Here is a 16,014-nt window from a genome sequence, read left to right as displayed (position 1 = left end):
TTGAATTAATTATTACTTGAATTAATTATAACTTGAATTAATTATAACTTAAATTAATTAGAGCTTGAACTTAGGTTGTGAACTTAATTATAACTTGTCCTAATTAGAACTTGAACTTAATTATTACTTGAATTAATTAGAACTTGAAATTAATTATAACTTGAATTAATTAGAATGAACTTAACTATAACTTGAATTAATTATAACTTGAACTTAGGTTGTGAACTTTAGAAATCTCGATGAATTATAGTCTGTATGAACTAGTTAAGCTTGAATATATTATAATCTTGAAGATGGGTCATTGTTTGTGATGTACAACATGCATTATGAAGTTGATGGTGGTTTGAGACCTTAATTTATTGACTGTTTAAGAAGTTTTATTGATCATGAAATGACACTTAATATTTTTAAGAGAAATGAATTGGTTAAGTGTCCTTGTCATAAATGTAAGTGCTTGAAATATTTTAAGCCAGATACAGTTATCTTTCATTTGTATGATAATAGATTTAAGTCCAAATATTTTGTATGGGTTGATAATGGAGAAATAGATGGATTAAATAATATATTTTATAATTTTCTTTCTGTGGATGAATATAATGTGTTTGAACTATATGGTGAAATTATGGTTGAACATGATAGGGTTCCAGATGATAGAGTTCAACATGATACATTAGAACATGTTAGAGTTCATGAAATGGTCAATGATGCTTTCGGGGTTCAAGGTGGGATGGAACCCGAGCAATATTTTGATGAAACTCCTAATGAAGAAGCAAGACACTTTTGTCAACAACTAGAAGAGGCTAGTCATCCATTATGTGAAGGGAGTCTGCATTCTTCTTTGTCAGTTGTACTTAGATTAATCAATATTAAATCATATTGGAGTGTTGCTCATACGGCTATGGACTCAATGGTTGATATTTTGGGTGAACTGTTTAATTTAGAGTTTAACATACATAAGAACACTATCAAGCAAGGAGATTGGTTTCCTAGTTAGAATTGTCGTATGATAGAATTCATTATTGTGTTAATGGTTGCATGTTGTTCTATAAGACTGACAGTGAATTAGAAATTGTAAGTTTTGTAGACATGCTCATTATAAGAGCAATCCTGTTGGAAAAATAGTCTCAATTAAGGCGCTGTATTATCTACCTCTTATTCCTAGATTAAAGAGGTTGTATACATCAATGAGGTCTACCCCACATATGAGATTGTATCATGAATATAGAAGGTCTTCCGGTATCTTGTCTCATCCATCTGATGGAGAAGCATGGAAGCATTTTGATAACATGTCTCCTGATTTCGCTAGTGAACCAAGAAATGTTAGATTGGAGTTGTGTGCATATGGCTTGACACCATTCTCTAATGTTTCCTCACCTTATTCTTGTTGACTTGTATTTCTTACTCTGTACAATCTACTTTTGAAATGTGCATGAAAAGTTCGTACATCTTTTTAAGATGTGTTATTCAGTGTCCTCCTAATCCAAAAAGTTGAATTGATTTATATCTACAACCATTGATAGATAAGCTTAAATAATTTTGGTTTGAAGGCTTAGTGACTTATGATATATCAACTAAGCAGAATTTTATTATACATGCTTCTATAATGTGGACTATTAATAATTTTCCTATATACAAAATATTGTCTGGTTGGATGAATGCTGGAAAGCTTGCTTATCCTTATTGCATGAAAAATAGCAAGGCATTCACCTTAAAGCATGGCAAAAAAAATCATGGTTTGATTTTCAACGTCAGTTCTTGCCATTCGAACAAAGTAAGACCCCGGAAGTTGAAAATTCATAAAATAAGGTTTAAAAGATGAATCCCTAGAAAATTTAGCTTTTTCGCACCAGGTGACGACCATGAAGATCATCATGGGTCGTATTCCTCACTATCACCATGGTGATCTACCGTGATTAAAGTCTTGACACTCGACCCTATACGAAAGGGACCAGGATAGGGGACCACAGTGCATGGTGAGCACCACGAGCCATGGTTCCTCCCGTGGTGGATCCTCCTATAGACCTTGTTGACACCCCCATTAGGTCCCCTCCACCACGAGTTGTATTGCCCTTCACAGACTCTGGTGGGTCCCGTGGTAGGCCCTCCTTTTCAAATAACCTTTATAAGAATTTAACTCCATCACTACGACCCCCAATACATTCCATATTATCCTTCACGGGTGTTGTCACACCCCGATATCAACAGGGTGTGATGGGCACCCGACCCCAAGCTCGGAGCTGAGCGAACCCGCTGCTTCATAGCACATACTTAATCTATTTAGACTTTTACATCAATAAGAAATAAAAAAGAAACATAGCTAAGCTTTCCAAATCTCTCCTCCCATAAAACTCGTGACATAAGACATAATAACATATCGGCTGGTGACGCCGCTTACAAAGCTGACACTCTATACCCACGACTCTGTCTGCAAGGTCTCTAACTTCGAATGAAACATCATAGCATTTATAATCTAACTCGGCAGCACCCCAGGAACAAGTGGAGTTGCTAACCCCGCTGGAACATCTTCTATAATAGCTTCTACTTGTCTAGGTGTACCTGCGTGGCATGAAACGCAGCCCCCAAAGAAAAGGGGGTCAGTACGAGTAATGTACCGAGTATGTAAGGCATGAAAATCAGCATAATAAAGAACATAAGGTATGAACAACCATATCGTAGAATCATAGACATATAGTGAGATAAGAGAGTAACCTGTACATATGAGTGCCGTTTTAGGCCGGATGCCATGCATGCTTGTCTTATCATAAAAACATTTCTTTTTCATATACATAGAAAATAGAAGTCATATCACCGAACAACGTCGGCGTGCCCACATATGTCCCGCGTCCGGGCATCCCGCGTCCTGGATGAAAATTACTCCAACTGATCAGGTGGGAATGCGTCTATAGCGCCACATATACACCTCCCCATATCCCCCATATACATATACATATACATATAGACATCATGCATGAGAGCCCAACGAAAGTCGTATATTTATCGGAGTGACGGAAGGTCGGTAACCTCCGATTGTATTATAGACTAGCCATGGTCTCTTTGTCTCACCTTGAAGGAACAATTATTATAGGATGAGACTATCAATGAAGGATAACATAAGGAGAACGTAGAATAAGGTCACAATCTTGTAAGGCGCCAAATCGTATACATATGCACATAGGACCAATTTTCAAGACTCTTAGAATAATCGGAATGAGCTATGATTCAAAAAAAAATCAAGACAAGAGTCATGTCAAGTACCTTTCGAAAATTTCCATGGATTATATCACAATAAAACTTTTGAAATCATATACGCGTATCTAGGCACGAGAAAATATCCTTTGGAAACTCAAGAAAATTGGTCATCCTAGTGGCTCTACGAATAGGACTTTCTTGAAATTGTATAAAATGACATATACTTGTTTCGTAAAACCCATGCCAAAAGAAAGAGTAGCTCTATATACTTATGTCAAAATATGCCAAGAGAAAGAAGGGTAAACCTTTGTTTTGGGAAACTATAGACATTTTTGAAAACATTGACGGGTTATAAGAAAAGTAGTTATTTCCTTGGGACCATTGACACCTAGCTTTTGAAAACAAAGAAAATGTGGAAGCACTTATGAAACCATAACATCGGAATCACGCCTTGAAAAAAAAGGGTAAGCCTTACATACTTATACCAAAGACATGCCAAAAGAAGGAACGGTTAGCTTTACATACTTATGCCAAAGACATGCCAAAAGAAGGAACGGTTAGCTTTACATACTTATGCCAAAGACATGCCAAAAGAAGGAACAGTTAGCTTTACATACCTGTGCCGCGCCTTACTAGCTACGCTTATGTCCAACTTGTTTTTCTACATTTAAGAGAGTTGACATAGTCATTAGATTCATCACCATATACTTGTCTCAATCCTTCAAACAAATTAATTTCTAATCTGCCGAAATTTCGGCAGCATCTCCCCTATAAATACACCATCCCCGAGATCTCAACTCGGCCACCATGTCAACAATCATATCAACAAAAACAACCAGCAGTATATATACAATCAAATCACCTCCACTTTAAACAACACAAGCTCCAAACAACTAGCATAAAACTACGATACCAAAATAGAGTTTTTAACCTTTATTTCGTAAAATCTTTAACCATACCAAACAGGGGGTCGCGTGGCTGCAACCAGCAGCAAACGCACCCTTTTTAAAACAATTTAAACGCCTGCAACATATAACCCAACCATCTGCACCCGCAGCGCCTCAACGACAACACACTACGCGACTTCGATTTAGCTACTACGACTTTAATTTAGTAGTTTCCAACATCATGCCCCCTTATACATTTTCTCTGCTTCCAGCCATATTTAGGACACGTAATACACCTCATAACAACATCATAAACTCCAATTTGAAAGGAGAGACCTTACCTTTACCGAAACTCTCCAAAACTTGCCTCGGAAGCTCTCCTAACGCAGCTAAAACTTTGGGGCTGTTTGGTAACGTTTTTGGGCTGCTCCAAACCATAAATTTACGTTACAAATACCTTCATAACACCTTGGTACACCCTAGATAATTAATTCATGAAGCAAAATCGGAGACTTACCTTTTTTTCCCTTGGCCGAACCTATTCTTTCTCTAGCTTCAAGTTTCTTCTCTTCCTTTCTCTCTAGAACTCTCTTGAATCCTCTTGTTGATAAAGAAAACTTAATGGATAAATATGACTTAAAAGTCATCAACATATATATATATATAATCCACTTAATTAATGGGCTAAGTTCCAAGACTTGGGCCCTTTCCTTGTGTTGGGCCTCTCTTATTATTTTGATTTCTTTCCAAGCCCAATCCCTTGGCCCATATGCTTTCATAAACTACATTTTGTGAACTTCCAACTTATATATATATATATATATTTTTTCCTTATTCTTTTTTTCAATATTTCCATCTCCAAAATTCCATAACCAACTTATGTATCAAACAAGACCAAAACGTACCATTATCCTTCACTTGTTAAAATTATTCCAAATGTCCAAATGTACAAAAATATGGGTTGTAACAGGCGTGGTGAGGGACCATTCTAGATCTCGAATTCAGTTTTAAGTTGGCGTTATTTTAGTTTTTCCCTATATTTCATTAATAAATGTGGATGGTTTTAGGAACTATATTCCCACCTATTAAACTACCCTAAGATCTTCCAACCCTCTAATTATCTCCCAAACACTCCAAATCAAAAATATTCTCTCTAAAATGTTTGCTCTCCAAGTCGTCTTCTTGTTCTTCAAGCAATTTCTAAGGGTTTCTTGAAAGATCAAGATTCAATTCACTTCAATCTAGGGCTTCTAAGGATCAAAGTATGTGGGAATTCATCCATGGGTAACTTTCACCTATGGAATCCCAATCTTTTCCCCAAATTTCTTTATGCTTTCTACTCAAAAATCCCCAATTTTCTGATAATGCATTGGGTTCTCTTATACATGATATATTCTATGATATTAATTAAATTGTGCATTTAATTGATGTTATTTTTATGAATTAAGTATGGATTGATATAAAGTATATAATCACGCATGTTTTCAATCCAATTTCATGATTTCCAAGTTTATTGTTCATGTATTCAAGTTTTTACCCTAATTTCAAGTATAAGTTATGATCATGAATTTTAAGTATCCAATTATGTTGTATGAATGAGGGTGACACAAGACCTAATGATGTTTTATAAAAAGGAGTTGTAAAGATGGAAGGCTTGCACCTGCATTACATAAACCATATGATAATGAGCTAATGACGCATGAAAGGTAATGAATGATGACAAATGATCTATTTCTATGATATATTTATATTATAATATGACATGTATTCCATGGATGTTTACTTAGCATCTAGTGGAATTTGAGGTGGGGGCTCGATCTAAGCCTTAGTAGCAACCTCTAGTCCTTTAAACTACGTTGCCAGCATAGGATTTTACTTACCAATATAGTTTCTGATGGTGATGATCATAATATTGGATGGAATCTACCTTGGCATGTAGCCTTCTCCCTTCTCGATGTAGGGATCATCGGATGTTATGTTCTAGATCGCATGGTCTTACATGTCAGTTAAAAGTTCTTTCTTACACTATTTAAAACAAAGGTATAAATTTCTCATGATTATGATATTTTTGATACATTGACCAATGAATTAAATGTTTTACGGTTTTGGTGACTTATTTCATATTTTAAAGATATTAGTCTTTTATCTCGTAATTCATATTGATTATATTCTATATTTAGTGATCATGCATACTTCTCACATACTTAGTTCATTCCATATACTAACACATACTTTTGTCTATATTGTATCATAATGTAGGGTCCGATGATCACTCTCATCATCTCATTCGCGGCTAGAGTTAGTTGTAGTTGTACTTTGGTAGTGAGTCCTTATGTTCCGAGGACATGACATTTTACTTTCATATTGCTATTTGACTACGTCATTACTCTGATATTGTCATGGGTGAGCTAGGACTATGCTTCCGTATATCTATGTTGGTAGAGACATGTTAGATATTGTATATCTATGTTGTCTTACGTTTCTCACCTTTGAGACTTATGCCCTTATTAGGACTATGCTTCCGTATCTTTATTTTGTTTTATTTACTTTATTTACCTTATGTATGCTCATGAATGATATTCTAAGAGGCTAGGTTGAGGTGCCTTGGGATTATAATCACCGTGTCATGGCTAGGCCCTAGTGTAGGTCATAAAGTATCCTAGGGAATCTAACATGCCGCGTCAAGTAGAGTCTTGTTCATTGGTGTAAAGCATGCCATATCTATCGATAAGAGGATATAAGACATCTGAGGAAACACTTCACTTTTTTCATGATCCTATATGCGATAAAGTTGAACTTTATAGGAATTCCTTCTAACTCGTCTCCTACGCATTACATAATATGTATCATCAAGAAGAAAGCAACCAGATTAATCTTCCAGATGGTATCTTCTCCATTCCAGTTGACCCACCCTTAGGTGGTGATATCTCTAATATAGAGCTTCGTTATGTACTCATGTTATTGGCTTGAGTTGTTGTCTCTCAAGTGAACTAATAAAAACTAACTCCTTTGGGAATGAATATCAAGAAAAGTAAGTGGGCGAGAAAAAAAATGTTAAGAGAGAAGATAATTTTAATCGTCAAGGGATGTCAAAGTGGGAAACATCTAGCTCGAACTTGAGGAAAAGTAATGGAAAGGAAAAATCCTACCCCTCCTGCTATGGGTGCAGTAAGAATTATTTAGGGGAGTGTTTGTACGGCATAAGGAGTTGTTATAGTTATGGCAAAAGTGGACATAAGGAGTGGAACTGTACATTGCCTTCTGGAAAAGGGACGGGTTCCAAGAGGGCTCAATTTGAAGGTGGAACTTCTCAATCCAAACCCGGTGGTGGTTTGAATGGATCTACTATTCCCAAGTGTTGGAAAAATCATAAGGGAGAGTGCGTAGAGGGATTGGATGTTTTCTATAGATGTGAAAGGCTGAGTCATCATGCAAGGGAGTGTAGGAGTGGTACTAGACCCCATACTGATATCCAAACTACAGGTCATCTAAATCAAAGTGATACTACTTCGAGTGGCGGTCAGTGCTAAGACATATTTTATGCCCTTCAGACTCGTCAGAAGTTAGAGAATTCTCCTGATATTGTGATCGATATGTTTCGGGTCTTTGACTTTGATGTTTTTATTTTTTCTTTATCTGGGTGCCATAATATCTTTTGTTACTTATTACCTTGTTATAAGATTTGATATATGTACTAAATTCTTGCTAGAGTCTTTTTAGGTCTATACTCCTGTTGGTGATTCAGTTATGGCTAAGAGAGTCTATAGAAATTACCCAATTTTAGTTTTTCAAAAAATCACCTTAGTTGATCATGTAGAGCTAGATATGACCTATTTCGATGTTACTCTTTGTATGGATTGTCTATATGCTTCTTATGCATCTATTGACCGCAGAACCTATATGGTTAAATTACAAAGTCCTGATGAGCCGGTTCTTGAGTGGAAGGGAAGTTATTCAATATTTAAAGGTAAGGTTGAGTATCTCTTTTGTGTATGGTGTTCTTTTTTTCAAATAGGTTGGAATCATAGTTGGTAGAGGATGTAAAAGGCATAGTAAGACTTGGATCCATCCTTAGTAATTTTAAAGAAAATTGGCGGTTGATAGAAATATTTAACTATTCCCACAAAGGGGAGATGGAGTACTTAGTTATCAAGGTCGGTGATATATTCCAAAGTTAATGATTATGGTAGATAGAGGGAGAGTGGGTGTTCCTTATTTTGATAATTATAGTATGCTTATTCTATTTAGGGTTATAGGCGTAGAGGAAGAGTAAGATAGGATCCTATTGTGTGCAATAGATAGGTAAGAGTATTTTGGTGTTCCCTTTGGTAAGAGTTAATGCAAATACAAATGTAGAGGTTCTAATATAGACATGAAAATTCTTAGGTGATGTTGACTTCTAAGGAGCCATAAAGTGGTTAGGCTCAAATATGTGGTTGTCGATATGTGAGTGATTACAGTGGGCTATTGATGACATTGTGTTAAGGATTTCAAGCAAGTGTATTAGAGTGGTCATAGAACTAGACTTGAATTTGAGGTTAATGATTAGGTTTACTTGAGATTTCACCCATGAAGGGTGTATGGATGAACCAAGAGGTTGAGGGTGCTACATGTGAAGCCAAAGCCGATATGATGTCACGATATTCTCATTTATTTCTTTCTGTACCTAGTTGAGGTATTTAGTTTCTTCATTCTTCGTTCAGCCCAAACTATGTGTTTCATTCATTATCATGCTTTCATATGCATCCATGTTCATGAAATGAGTTTTAAAGTCATGATTTAGCTTGAGATTGAAAATTTTATGTTTTATGCATTTTTAAGATGTTTTGCATTGATGTTGGGATGTTATATTCCATTTCAATTCCATTCATGCTAGTTTGAGTCTCATTCGATGAGGAATATTTTCAAGAGGAAGATATTATAAAATCTCAGAAGTTGGAAAGTCATAAAACTAGGTTTAAAAGATGAATCCCTAGAAACTCAGTTTTTTTGGCGTCAGGTGATGACCACGAAGGCCATCACTGGCTGTATTCCTCACCACCACTTGTGGTGGGCTAACGTGGTTAAATTCTTAACACTCAGGCCTGTAGGGAAGGACCACGAAGGGGGACCATGATGCATGATGCCTCTCATGGTGGATCCTCCTGCAGACCCTATTGACACCCCCATTATGTCCCCTCCAACACAGGCCATATTTCCCTTTAAGGGTCGTGGTGGGTCTCGTGGTAGGCACCCCTTTTCAAAAAAACTTTCTTAGTAGTTAAATCCATCACCACAACCCCCAATACAGTCCATATTGACCTTCATGAGCCGTGGTGAGGATTCATCCTAGGTCCCGTATTAAGTTTTAAGTTGATGTTATTTTGGTCAGTCCCTATATTTCATTAATAAATGTGAACGGTTTTTGAGGATATATTTCCACTTATTAAACTACCCTAAGCTTTTCTAACCTCTCATTATCTCCCACACACTCCAAATCAAAAATCTTCTCTCTAAAAAGTATGCTCTTTATGATTTCTTCTTCTTCTTTAAGCAAATTCTAAGGTTCTTTTCAAGATCAAGCTTTAATTTACTTCAATCTGGGCTTCTAAGGATCAAGGTATGTAGGACTTCATTGATGGATACCTTTCACCCATGGAATTTCAATCTATTCCCCAAATTTCTGTATGATTTCTATTTAAAAAGCCCTAATTTTATGTTAATGCATTGGGTTCTCTTATTCATGATATATTCTATGATTATTGATTACATTATGCATTCAATTGATGTTATTTTCATGAATTAAGTATGGGTTGATATAAAGTATACAATCATGCATGTTTTCAACCCAATTTCATGATTTCCAAGTAAATTATTCATGTATTCAAGCTTTTACCCTAATTTCAAGTATAAGCTATGATCATGAATTTCAAGTATGCATTTATGTTGTATAAATGAGGGTGACACAAGACCCTAATAATGTTTTATAAAAAAGAATTGTAGTGATGGAAGTCCTACAACCACATTATATGAATCACGTGATAATGAGCTAATGACTCATAAAAAGTAATGAATGTTGACTAATGAGATATTCCTATAATATGTTTATATTATGATATATGATATGTATTTCGTGGGATATTGACTTAGCATCGAGTGGATTTTGAGGTGGGGGTTTGATCTAAGCCTTAGTAGCAACGTCTAGTCCCTTAAACTACGTTGCCAACGTAGAATTTTACTTACTAATATGGGTTTTAATGATGATGATGATAATGTTGGACAGAGTCCACCTTGGCAAGTAGCCTCCCCCCTTCTAGATGTGGGGATCATTAGATTCCATGTTATGTCTCATATGGTCTTATATATCGGTTAAAAGTCATATCCCACACTACTTAAAACAAACATATAAAGTTCTCATGAGGATGATGTTTTTGATGCATTTACCAATGAATTAAATGTTTTAAGGTTTTCATGAATTATTACATGTTTTAAAGATATTGGTGTTGCATCTCATTATTCATATTGATTATGTCCTATATTTATTTATCATGCATACTTCTCACATACTTAATGCATTTCATGTACTAATGCATATTTTTGCCTACATTATATCATAATATTGGGTCCGATGATCAAGCTCACACTCACATTTGTGGCTAGAGCTTTTTATAATTGTACTTTGGTGATGATTCTTTATATTTCGAGGAAGTAACATTTTATGTAATATCCCTCAAAAAATCTCACAAGTGCCTTAAGAATGCCTTGGAAATATGCCGCTCATGTAATGCATTATCCTTAATCATTTTAGAAAATCCGAGTTCGGAATATCGATCAGGGGATCAAAAATTATGGAAAAATAGTCTCAGGAGATTTTTAGGGCCTGTATATCAAAAGATAGATTTTTCACAAAAACAACGCAAAACAGCTAAGTGTGTGGCAAGTCTGCGTCGTGGACCTGGCGATAGTTTTCTGGCCGAATTTAATTTTTAGTAAGGACACTTTAGACTTTTTCCTAATTGTTAGCTAATGAACCTAAACGTTTTTAGGACCTAATTCAGCTCTATAAATTAACCTAAATCTCTAATTCTATTCATTCTTCTACAATTCACCTACTCAAATATTTCTCTCTCTACAAAAGATTACCAAGGACTCCACTGAAGACTTCAAGTAAATTCACTCAATCTATCCATCAAAACTCTCTAATTCTTCCAAATTATTTGGTTTCCTCACTTAATTTATGTGGGTATTGATTCATGAATTCTTTCATCCATGAAGCCCAATCAATTTCTCAAAGATTTCTATCAAATTAAAGTATGGTATTTTATGGGTTTTATGATCTCTATTCCAATTTCATTAATTATGATTCAAATTATGATTATGAGTCTATTTTGATATAAATTAATGGTTATTACATTAAATTAAAGAGTTTTTCCATGAAATCTCCTATATTGATCTCTAGGGTTCATGATGTAAATTATGAGTATTTTCAATTATACTTCCAAAGGATATTAACTTTATGAATTATGTATGGGCTCAAAGAAAGTTTATGATCATGCATGTTTTCAATTCAATTACTTAATTTTCAAGTCAATTAGTTATGCAATTGAGTTCTACTCTAAGTTCAACGTATGAATTTCATGCAAGTTATGAAGTAATGTGACTTAGGGCCCTATGTGGTGACCTAGGGCCTAACTATATGAATTGTGCAAATATAATTGTAATGATGAAAGGACAATTCTCACATTACAAGTATGCTATGAAAATGGGCTACTCTATGATTTCAAACCTATGATCCTATGATGTATGTCATTTATGATTTCTATGCTATGTATATAATTCGTGGGATTTAACTTAGCACCGAGTGGACTGGAGGTGGGGCCCCTACCAAAAGTCATAGTAGCAACCTCATATCTCTTAAACTACGTGCCATCGTAAGTTGCCTTCATGGACTAGCTATTGGATCCACATATAGCGTATGTATGACCCGCCTAGCGGGGTAAAGTCTACCTTGGCAAGTAGATTCCCCTTTTTCTTCATTGTATGGGGAGACAGTGGGATTCCATGTTATTGCTCGCATAATTTTATTGTCGGTTATGATTCCTATCCCACATATGTATGATCTCTTATGTATGCCATGATTTAAATTATTCTTTTCAAATGTTTTGGTCATTATGATTTTCTCATGACAATACTTATCTCATCCTATCACGTGTTTTACTTGACCATTGTATTCCTTGATTTACGTTGCATGTCATGCCCTCATACTTAGTACATTCCAACGTACTAATGAATATTTTTTGCATACATTATCTCATAATGTAGGGGTTGACGTTGAAGATCATATTCATCTATGTGGCTAGTGAAGCTTTCATATCTGCGGTGTATGTGGTGAGTCCTCATTTATCGGGACTAATCATTAAGTTGGTTGTTGTTTTAAAAGACTTTTGTTATGTTTCATATTGAGGGTGAGTTAGGGACATGTCTTATCCCCCGCACATACTCATGAGCAGAGGCATCTAGTTGGAAAAGGGTTTTGAGTCTATGTTGTCATGTGACATTCTTCAATTTCTATTCATGGTTTAGACTCTCTTATGATGTTTCCGCTTTTACTTTAGCTTATGTATGCTTATGATATGTACAAAAGGTTTGGTTGGAGCCCTTTGGGGTTTCTATTGTCGTGTTATGACTAGGCCCTAGGTCGGATCGCAATATTTTTAGTAGTACATAGTAACTAAACCCATAACTAGGGTTGCAGAGCCCTAAGTGGAGAGTAACAATGATATAGTTGTGTAGATAGATATTCCAGATGATAATTTTTGGGGTATGATTAGTTCTTTTGTTTTGTATGGATTTTAGTTAAGGCCTGTATTAGATACTGCCTGTATTTTTTCTTTGCTTGGAAAAGAAGTTAAGCTTAAGAAAATGAACTAAACAAAGGGATTTGGAATGTGTCTTCTACCTAAGGATTTGATACCCAATGGTAAAAATCTACCTGAAACCTAAGTTAACAGTTATTAATACAACACCCAAGTGCCACGAGGACTTAGGGTGATATCTCGTAGATGGACCGGAAGGACTCTAGTTGTACTTAAGAAAAATTAGGTATTTTACTTCAAGATTACTTAGCTAGAGTTTCAATAAAGCAACTAGATTACTGGTTGATCCAGAATGGGAATCCACAACCTTAGTTTCACATTCCTTTTGAAATATAACAATCATGTTTTTAAGTGCAAGTATAATCCAAATCAATTTTTTTAAACATTTACTTTTACCAAGAATTTAAGAAATAAAGACCATTCATTTCGGTTACACCGATAAGTAGTGTTCTTCGACCTCAACCTCACTAGATTCTATATTTCAATAACGTCGACTTTATAATTAATTTCAAGATGTAATTTGGACGTATCACGAGTTGATCCCACACTATCCAGTTAACACCCTTAATCGTGACAGATAACGGTGTTAAGAACTCAAGATTGTATTCTTCAAATGACTAATTCAAATAACTATAACCTCTCATTTCTTGAAATTTTGTGTTTAAGATCCAATTGAATAACTCGTGGGAGTGATCATCCAAGAAAATAAATTAGTGAACTATTCATACGTTTAACCCAAATGAAAGAACATCACAACTCCAAAAAGGTCCACCAAACATAGATACAAAATAATAGAAAATACGCAAAGACTTCCCTCTTTTTACCTGGGGGAGGGGGGGAGCTTCAGGGTTCATTTGTTTGTTTGCTTATTTATAAACATAAATAAAATTGTCCAAAAGTTAATTAATTTTTTACCTTTGTTTTATTAAAAAAAAGAAAAAGCTTTAGCGTTCCCATTGCATCAATCCTACATATCGAGGTCTTTTTTTGTGTTCCCTCTTCTTTTGTAAAGTTGAAAACTATTTCAGAAAAATATTTTGCAAGGATCCCGTACAATATAGTTTCAGAGAGGAAAATCAAGGAGCAGATGTGCTAGTAAAAGAGGATGCTATGATAAAGCAACTTAACTCCTTCAAATTTTGAGAAGTTCCACCTTTGTTTATTTTGGATAAAGTAGAGACAGACAAATAGGAACTCTTTTGTTACGATTAAATGACCATTACCTACCTTGGATAGTTACGTCGTAATTATAACAAGCCGCTCTGCCACTACTATATAATGATGCTTAATTATAAGTATTAATATGATCTCCTATTCAACAAAAAAAGGCTACAAAATCATGAATAGTAATAAGACATATATATATATAAAACTAATTAAGGAAATTAAAAGAAAGATAGAAGATGAAATAGAATACCATTAATTGTTAGATGTTTAATTTGCTCTCTCTCTATATCACTACTAAAAATAGTCCAAAAATCTATAAAACAAAAAGCGACGGACAGCGTCGCAAATAAAATACAACAGATAAAACGACGTTGTTCATCTTTTTTATTTATTTATAAAAAAAAAATTAATAGGAGCGACGGATAGTGACGCCTAGTCCGTCGCTTATTTTGGCAGTTTTTTTGCTAAAATTAAATATTATTTTTATATAAATATTTTATATATTTTATTAAAAAATAATTATTTATAAATTAATTATTATGACGCCGTCCGTCGGAAATATTTTTTTTATAGTTTTTTTTAACTTCGACCCTGTCTGTCGCTATTGGTCAAAATATTTGGTCAACATATTTAAAATAGCGACGGACGTTGTCGCATTGTCCATCGTATTTTTGGTCAAAATGGCAGTCAAATATTTTTTAAAAAGCGACGGACTTAGAGACGCTGTCCGTCGCTTTTTGTTAAAATATGTACAACACAAAACGTATTTTTTTCAGTTCTCTCTCTCTCTCTCTAAACTATCTCTTCTCTCTGCCTTCTCTCTACAATTTCGCCGCTCCACCTCCCACCGCCATCCCCCCACTCTCGTCTCTGTCGTCCGTCACTGTTCCGCCGCCGTCTTGTGGTGCTTTAGGAGTATTATTCATTTTTAAGAGGTTAGGGCTTAAACCTAAAATTAAATTTTAATTTTTTTTATTTGTCATTTGTTAGTTAGTTAATTAGTTGATTACATTTAGTTTGTTGTAGTTCATTTGTATATTGGATTGTAAAATTAGTGAATGTAGTTATAGTTTTGATTTTAGGGCTTAAGTTAGATTTGGGTTGCTGAATTAGATTGTAAAGTTTTTAGTAATTTGTGATGTTAGTTAGTTAATTAGTTTATTATATTTAGTTTGTTGTAGTTCATTTGTATATTGGATTGTGAAATTAGTGAATGTAGTTATAGTTTTGATTGTAGGGCTTAAGTTAGATTTGAGTCTTTTGAATTAGATTGTAAATTGGATAGTAATATGTGATGTTAGTTAGTTAATTAGTTTATGCCATTTAGTTTGTTGTAGTTTATTTGTATATTGGATTGTAAAATTAGTGAATGTAGTTATAGTTTTGATTTTAAGCTTTAAGTTAGATTTGAGTCTTTTGAATTAGATTGTAAATTGGATAGTAATTTGTGATTTAGTAGTTACTTAATTAGTTTATTCCATTTAGTTTGTTGTAGTTTGTTTGTATATTGGATTATAACTTAGGAAGTTTTGAAGTTTGAAACTTAGAGAAAAATATTGGAACTTAATTAGAGGCTTGAGTTTTAGGACTTTAGAACTTATAATTAGAATAATTTAGATACTTGAATTTTAGTATACTTAAATTTAGAAGTTGAACTTAATTAGAACTTTGAAGTTGAATTTTTTGTTAACTTTAGAAATCTTGTTGAGGTTAAACTTCCTTTTGAACTAATTAAGCTAATGTTGAACTTTAGAGGGAGATGGTAAGGTTTTTAAATTTTAAGTTTAAATTCATTTTCTGAATCAAAATATTATTTCATTAATTGTATTTTTATTTATAGAAAAAAGAATTGGGACGCACTCCCTATCTTCATGAAGTCTTTAAAAAGACTCATGTGAAGAAAAAGACTAATGAGT

The sequence above is a fragment of the Solanum dulcamara genome, chromosome 6 (genome assembly GCF_947179165.1).
Source record: "Solanum dulcamara chromosome 6, daSolDulc1.2, whole genome shotgun sequence".
In the NCBI taxonomy this organism is placed as follows: Eukaryota; Viridiplantae; Streptophyta; class Magnoliopsida; order Solanales; family Solanaceae; genus Solanum; species Solanum dulcamara.
The sequence above is the reverse complement of the archived record's forward strand: the minus strand, read 5'-3'. Positions refer to the sequence as shown.